Source organism: Rosa rugosa, chromosome 2 (assembly GCF_958449725.1).
Source record: "Rosa rugosa chromosome 2, drRosRugo1.1, whole genome shotgun sequence".
Taxonomy (NCBI): Eukaryota; Viridiplantae; Streptophyta; class Magnoliopsida; order Rosales; family Rosaceae; genus Rosa; species Rosa rugosa.
Window position 1 is genome coordinate 56,834,183 of NC_084821.1, and position 7,464 is coordinate 56,841,646.

The 7,464-nt window shown below is 35.5% G+C and overlaps 1 long non-coding RNA gene across 3 annotated transcripts; it reads left to right on the forward strand.

Annotated features, from left to right (window-relative positions):
- Positions 1 to 316: 316 nt before the first annotated feature.
- Positions 317 to 4,584, forward strand: LOC133729249 (uncharacterized). 3 transcript variants are annotated; one of them, XR_009856316.1, is made up of 8 exons: positions 317 to 404; positions 517 to 576; positions 1,691 to 1,780; positions 2,173 to 2,220; positions 2,904 to 2,982; positions 3,106 to 3,331; positions 3,584 to 3,833; positions 3,983 to 4,584. It is a non-coding gene; the product is annotated as an uncharacterized LOC133729249 (long non-coding RNA). The 3 variants fall into 3 exon arrangements; XR_009856315.1 differs by having other exon boundaries at positions 2,173 to 2,982; XR_009856314.1 differs by having other exon boundaries at positions 1,691 to 2,982.
- Positions 4,585 to 7,464: the final 2,880 nt, after the last annotated feature.

Below are 7,464 nucleotides of genomic sequence, written 5' to 3' on the forward strand. Positions count from 1 at the left end.
TGAATGCCTGATTTGAATACCAGGAACCATACCATAATACCATTTCTCGGCCAGTAGAACGCCTTGGAGAGTTTATAGAAATCTTTTTTGGTCTTTGGTTGCATGTAATTTTTGTTGAATTTGTTCTTTATTTGTTGAGGTAGCCTTCGTGTTCTTAGCTTCTGGGTTTGAATACTGTGTAATAGTGTGTTATTTACATGCTCTGCTGATCAATCTGTAGCCACTTTTCCAACCATTAGGTGCAATTACTTGGTGAAGTGAAATGTGTGTTTATGGGTTCAAGAAAGTGATGCCCTTTTCGTTTAATATTTGTGGCAGGTGCCCTATTGCTTCGTTTGATTTGGGTCGTCAAGTATCGAATAAGTTATTGTTTCATTGCAATTTAAGGCACAGCCTTATTAAAGGTATGCATGCTTGCCCATTTTTGCAGTTTAATGAGTGTTACAGTTTAGTCATTACCCTTTTCTGTGAGCTACAATGGAAAAGCTTTAAGCTTTTTCTTATTTTTGTTCGCAGGAAGCAGAATTCATAAGACATATCAACTCAAGGCTGGCTTTGGGAATCGATTAAATCCGGGTAATTGTTGATGTCCACTTTTATTGATGATATGAATACTACAACATGACAACAAGTTAAAGAGTGAAAGCATATGTTGCTTGGTAATGTATAAAGGCTGGCTTTTGGTAATTTTTCCGCATCTATGATACTTTCCAATTTTGGAATCTGATTTGCTGCTAATCAATTTCAATAACTTATAATGTTTTTTTTGTTTGATTTACTTATGAACATTATTTAGCATATTATTGTTTTTTTTTTTTAGTGGAATTTCTGGTATTATAGTGTATCAAATGGTTTGTGGCACTTGATAGTGAGAATTATATATATTAAGTAGAGGACGATTTGGAGTTGTTTATAAAGGTGAATTGCATGATGGGACCAAAATCGCTGTTAAAAGGATGGAATCTGTGGTAGTGGGTACCAAGGGGTTGAATGAGTTTCAAGCAGAAATTGCAGTCCTCACTAAAGTTAGGCATAGGCATTTGGTTGCTCTGTAAGGATATTGCATTAATGGTAATGAGAGTATCTGAAATATCATTTGAATGCAATTATGTGCAGTATATAGTTTGACTAATTGTATATATTATATCCATTAGAAATCAGTGATTTTTGGCTTTTCTATATGTTTGGCAGCCGTACCTTCACACACCCAGAAGCTCAAAAGAAACATGTTATTTTCGTTATTTGATATTTTTCTTTTTGAGTTACAAGCTCTTATGTATATTGTTTATCAATTTTTTTTTGCTATCGATTTTTGTTATATGGTAAATGTATGATAATGGTTAGATTAGCCACTGCGAAGTTGGAATCTGTTTCGCATTTAGATTGAGGCTAATCTGTAATCTTTATTTGCAGAAGTTCTTTTGGTACGAGGTGGTCTTATGTATTTGATGAGTGCTGCATATATGCATTTTTTTTATTTCATGAAAAGCTATGTCTGGAGATTAGATACTTGGTAGGATTTAGAGGCTTGGTAATGTATTGATAAAAGTTTTATGTTATGCAATTGGGTGCTTTTGATTTTGATTAAATTTTAACCTGTGTAAACAGATTTCAGAAATAGGTGTTGTGATGGAATACATAACTATGATTAATTTCAGGATTTCGTTGTTGTTTTCTGTGGACTTTACAGATTTCATGCAAAAAAGTGTAGGCTTCATTATATTGCTGCTGTTCCTCTGTTTGTTGCTTTGTGCTGTCTCAATTTCTTATACTTATTCAGGTATGTGCTCTTTATTATCCGAGAAGTTGAGGTATGTGCTGTCTCCGTTCCTTTTTTTGCATCAGTGGCTTTCATTGATTGGTGTCTGTATAAGAATTGAAGGAATTGGTATGTGTCAATAATACACTTAATAACTGTAACTTTGTAGTCTCAATCATTTGCCAATTAAACTTTAATAAATAACTAGCGGTGTTTATAGAAATAATCAAATATGCTGGACAGAACAGAAATTACTTTTCCACAACTGTATCCATGTATATCCTCAGTACCTTGCGCTCTCTTTCCAAAATCTTCCATGCAGTTTTGGCAGTGTCAATATCAGTTATCAGTAACAATATCAGTTATCAGTGAAAAAGCAATTTTTTTCTGAACACTTCTTTTTCGTTCTGCAGATTTGAGGAACTGTGTGTTGTCAGATTCTCTGACTATTTCAGATTCAGGTATGTATCTTCAAATAATGTGGATTAGTTACATTTGGTTATTGAATTTAATAATGATATTATATCTTTAATCTTCTAAAGGAAGGAGCTTTTTTGGTGTTTGAGAGAATTAGGATTTGGGTGAGTTGCTATATGTGATCATAGTGAGTTATTAAATACACATCCCTGAATATTCAGTGTAAAGACTTATGTTTCAATTATTCAACTACACACTTCAAATTCAATTTAAACACACATTTGGACTGCCTCTTAAGAGTTAAGTTTTGTGAAATTCTAGGATAAGATCAGTTCTAGGTTCTTCTATGTGATAAGTGTGTGTAGAAGCTTGGTTCAGCTTATTAACCCTCAAGTTAGGATGAAAGAGGCTAAAGTTTTGGACTGTGTTTTGGCCTAAAGCTGCAATGAAAGGCTGATTATCGCTCTTTAGAATATTTGTAGCAGTCAATTGATGGATAGTTGAAATTCTTCTCAACCCTATGTTTTAAAATTAGCAGTAAACCCTAAATGAAGAAAGTTTTATTGGAAAGCTATACATCCATTATCTTTTTCTTAAGAAATCCAAAGTAACCTTAGAGATTTAAAGAGTAATGTTATATGGCCACAGCATGATCTAACTTTTCAAAATTTTTAGTTCAGATAAATGTTAAACTTAACTATGTATGCGTGACTTTGGTTTTCCTCAGCAATCATCGGTGAACAGCAAAAAAGGAGCATATTTTCTCACTTCAGCTACTGCTACTATTCATTCAATTAAATTAGCAAGTAAGTGGCTTTACTACATATTTATATTTGTATATAACTGATCTGCTCTTCTTGATTCCTTTTTTAAGAAGAATATGTTCTGATGTTTTCCAATTTAATTTGAGCTTCGCTTTTGAAATACAGTTATGGCACCTAAACTGAGGATGACAAAAAAAAAAGAAGGCTCTTAGAAGGTGATCATATCTCAGCAGATTTATGTCGTTCTGCAAGTTATAGTGAAAGTTTATCAAGTGAGGGGAATATGCGAGAAATAAAGAATGATCAGACTTTTTTGCATCTAGCAGAAAGTTCATTTCACGACGACAGCACACATGATCAAATCATGGCAAGAACAGGTTATTAAAAACTGGTAATGTGAATTAAAAGTTTTCGGTTCAATTTTCATTAGTTCTGCAAACTGGAATTTACTATATTATAATGGAAATTGCAGTAATCAAAATGTGTTTTTAGAATTGCTGTTGTATTGCAGTTAACTCAGTTCACTACTCCAATTTATATATACAAGAAATGATTCATTTTACGTTTTCCTTTTTTTTTCCCTCAAGTTTCAAATTCGGTCTTTTAAGATTGAATAATTTTTGTTTCCTTCTTTTGTTTGTAGTTCTGATGCCTAAACAGAGGACAAGCAGAAGAAAGTTTACAGTTGCAAGCAGATAAAAGTGTTGATAATTATGATTGTGTGCAATCTAACCTTCATACTTCAGAACAAAGTTGTAAACACAAACGGAAAAGATGTACATCTGCTATAAATTTCAACTGTGGTGCAAGCACGTCCAACAATCTAGGAGTCGAGAAAGCTGCTTCACACGGAAATAATATTGGACAAGCATCGTAGCAAAGAAGCAAATGTGGTATGTCACTAACATTAATATTTTTTACTTAATAGTATTTATTATACGCATAGATTAACTTGCTATACTTAGTTTGTGTCACATAAATTCTATGTTTGTGTGTACATTCATCGGAGCTAAAATTGATCAAACTATCAATGATGGATCAGGACCTTATGGAATATGCGAGAAATAAAGAATGATCAGATTTTTGTTGCATCTATAGCAGAAAGTTCATTTCACGACGACAGCACACATGATCAAATCATGCCATCCACTGTTAAATGCTTCAAAATACAAGTACACAAGAAGAAGGCAAGAGCACACATGCCAAGCAGGATTAGAAACTGCAACTCCTTTTGAAGACTGCCAACAGAAGATCAGTGAAGCCAGTCATCTACTTTCCGCTGACTACATGACATTCTTTGAACTGCAATGACAAAAACCATTTTTTGAAAAGCTAATGGTTTTTATACTTTTAAGCAATGTCAAGTAGCAGCGAATCAAGCCATGAACATCTTTTTTGCTCCCTACATGGCAGTATTTTGTGACAAAATCAGACCAACTATTTTTTTGTTTGTACATATGATGCATACAAAATGCATCTCCTAGATCTAGGGCTAAACAATATATTCTATCACTGAATGAATGCCCCTTTTATATAAATTTTGTTTGAATTTACATCAATGTCTGCTGATTGAGAGCAGGAGAACCCTTACTTTCTCAATCTTAACGTAACAACTTTAGCCCGCGGCAGCGCGCGGGTAAACTTTCTAGTGCATAACTAAATAAGAAGCAAACCGTATATGGCAAAATATTGTTTCTTTCCATTAGACCCATCACAATTCTTGCATCATAGAGCATCCGGCCGTTTTTGCATAGCCCATTTATCACAATGTTATATGAGTAAATATTGGGTTCCATTCCCTTATCTACCCAAAGCCTGATCCATATGCATATCTCTAAATATTCTAGAGGCCTCAAGAATTTTTCCTGCACTACAAAGAGCCAATATCCGAGAATTGAAAGTAATGACATCCAGAAACATACCCTCCTCTCGCATCCCCTCCACTAATTTCTCAGCCTCATCAGTCTTGCCTTCTTTACAAAAACTCAAAACCAAAGCACAACACTACAATCCAAAACATTCAATCCTCCACTTCTAAACCCAGCTCTACAATACCCACGAACTAAAATCCCAACGCTGTACTCATTCGGCTGACAACCCTTCAATTAAAAGAACAAACCATCCCCAAATCAAATTTTCAGCAAATTTTAATGAAAATTTATACCCATAAAACACCCAAATCGAATTGAAGAACAAACCATTCCCAATTCTATTTCTAAACCCTTTGCAAATTAAACCCCCAAATCAATATCCAAGAAAACCCTAACACCCAAAACAAACCAAAGTCGAAACCCTAAGATCGACGAAGAAAGAGGCTTACCCATGAACAACAGTGAATGAATTCTTTGGGCTCGTTCCTACTTCAAATTGAAGAACTCCACCAACAGTGACGAGAGCCACAAGCTCGGAGAGAGGTTGAGAAAACTCTTCTCTGTCCAAAACCCAGCTCGGGAAGTGTGTTTGTAGCTTTTGTCTCTTTTGGGGGAGAAGAACCTCTCCTAGTTTTTGAGACATGAATGAATCGATCTGAGTTTCTGTGGAATGAACCTCTAGGTCGAGAAAGGCGCGATGGAAAGAAAGCTGAGTTTTTGAAAATTTGAGTCAAGTGTGGGAAAAACACGGGGACTTAGGGCAAAAAGGACGGATAATTTTTTTTTTTTTGACTTTGTCAAGGGGAACCCTAAGGCTTCCTAGGCCCAATATAAACCCCTTCGGCGCATGTGAAATGCTCCAACTGTGCATTGCAGCACAGTGCCTGGCCACTTTGACAGCTTCGGGGTTCGAACCTAGGTTGGGGAGCACACCCAACTAGGCAAGAACCACTAGGCCACTTGCAGTGGTTAAGGACGGATAAGTTTAGTTGTGCCAAAAAATTATTTTTGGTCAGACTAGGGGACATTATTTTTCCGTTTACTCAGAGAACATATAAATGTTGTCCAACTTTTCAACCTTTAATGAGAATTTATCAGTTTTTTTCAGACGACAATTATCTGTTGTCCTAATTTTACAACTTACAAAAAAGATGAAAAAAACTAAAATAGTATGGATTCTCATGCCATTCAAACAACAGAATTAACTTATATGTTGTCTAAAGAAGTTTTAAAAATTCAGACAACAGAAAACAAGAATTCTGTCGTCTGAAGTGTGTCGTCTGAAGGCATTATTGGCATAGTGAAGTTCCGGCACCACAGTCGCACCTTCCACATCAGCAATGTCATCAACTTGTTTCTCAACTTCCCCGTGCACATCCTTAGCCACATTATTCTGTTCCTGGGTCACACAAACAACCGCATCTGGTATTTGATGTGCATCAACACATACAGAGTCTCCTGCTTGCATTTCACTCATACCATCAGATGGTGTAATCTCTTCAACATCCTCAGACTCAATATTTGTATCAATCGGTACCAAAGCTCGTGAACTTCTCTTCTTCTCCGAACCATTCATCCTTTCTTTTCTAATAACCACTGGTTTTCGCAATTTTGTAGCATCCTTCACTCCAAAGAGAGTACGAGGGAGGGACAGGCTGGTGCGATCACCTTTAAAACTAAAACTCCCATTCACAAAACCCCATTGATTACAGTCTGGAAAGTATTGGACAGTGTGATAGGAGCATTTTAATGCGACGTTTTAATTGTTATTTCCTCATATTTACTGAGTTATTTCCTTAAATAAATAATTCTTCTTTAGGAAAGTTTCTATTTTTAGGAAGTTTCTATTTTTAGTAATTTTAATAAAAGTTTCTATTTTTAGGTTCAATGGAGCAAACGAAACTGAACTGAGCTGAAAAGAAGAAATGAAGTTTTCCTGGTCTAGCTAGGAAATCCTGTTTCAACCAGGAAACCTTGTTCAGAAAAGGAAACTTTGTCAAAGCAAGACTCCTGAGTCAACCAGGAAGTATGATTGGAAAAATGGCTAAAATTGAGGAGTCATGGAGGCACTAGGAGACCACATGTCTTGAAGATGACACATGGAGGCCCAAGAATCTTATGGATTAATTTGGATTTTCAGCAAATGGAGGAAGCCCATTGGATTTAGAGTTTTGTGGACGTCAAAGAGGGATTTTTGGAGAATAAATCCTTAATTGCCGTGAATTATCAAGAGAAGATCACAAAGACAACGTGAAAATCAAAGGATGATCAAAAAGATTATGTTAGAGATAATCTTGGGAGAATTTCAAGGGATGATGTAGTGTGTGCAACAAGATAAGGCTTAAAACAAGTCCAGATTCGTTCCTCAATTCCCTGAAGATATGTTGGCCGAAATTAAGGAATTAAAATCTGCAGTATTAACGTGAAAATCAAGAGAAAATCAAGGGGAGGACATTAAGGATAAAACCATGGAGAGATTTAAGGCAGAAAATGTTCAAAATGCGTCCAGATACGTTGTCTAGGTTCATGCCTAGATATTTGGCCGAAAATTGTGAATAAAATCAGATTAAATCATTGGAAATTCGGCAACAATATATTAGGGACTTATTTAATTTGGAGCTTTTTGATTGATTGGATGACACAACAGAGCTGA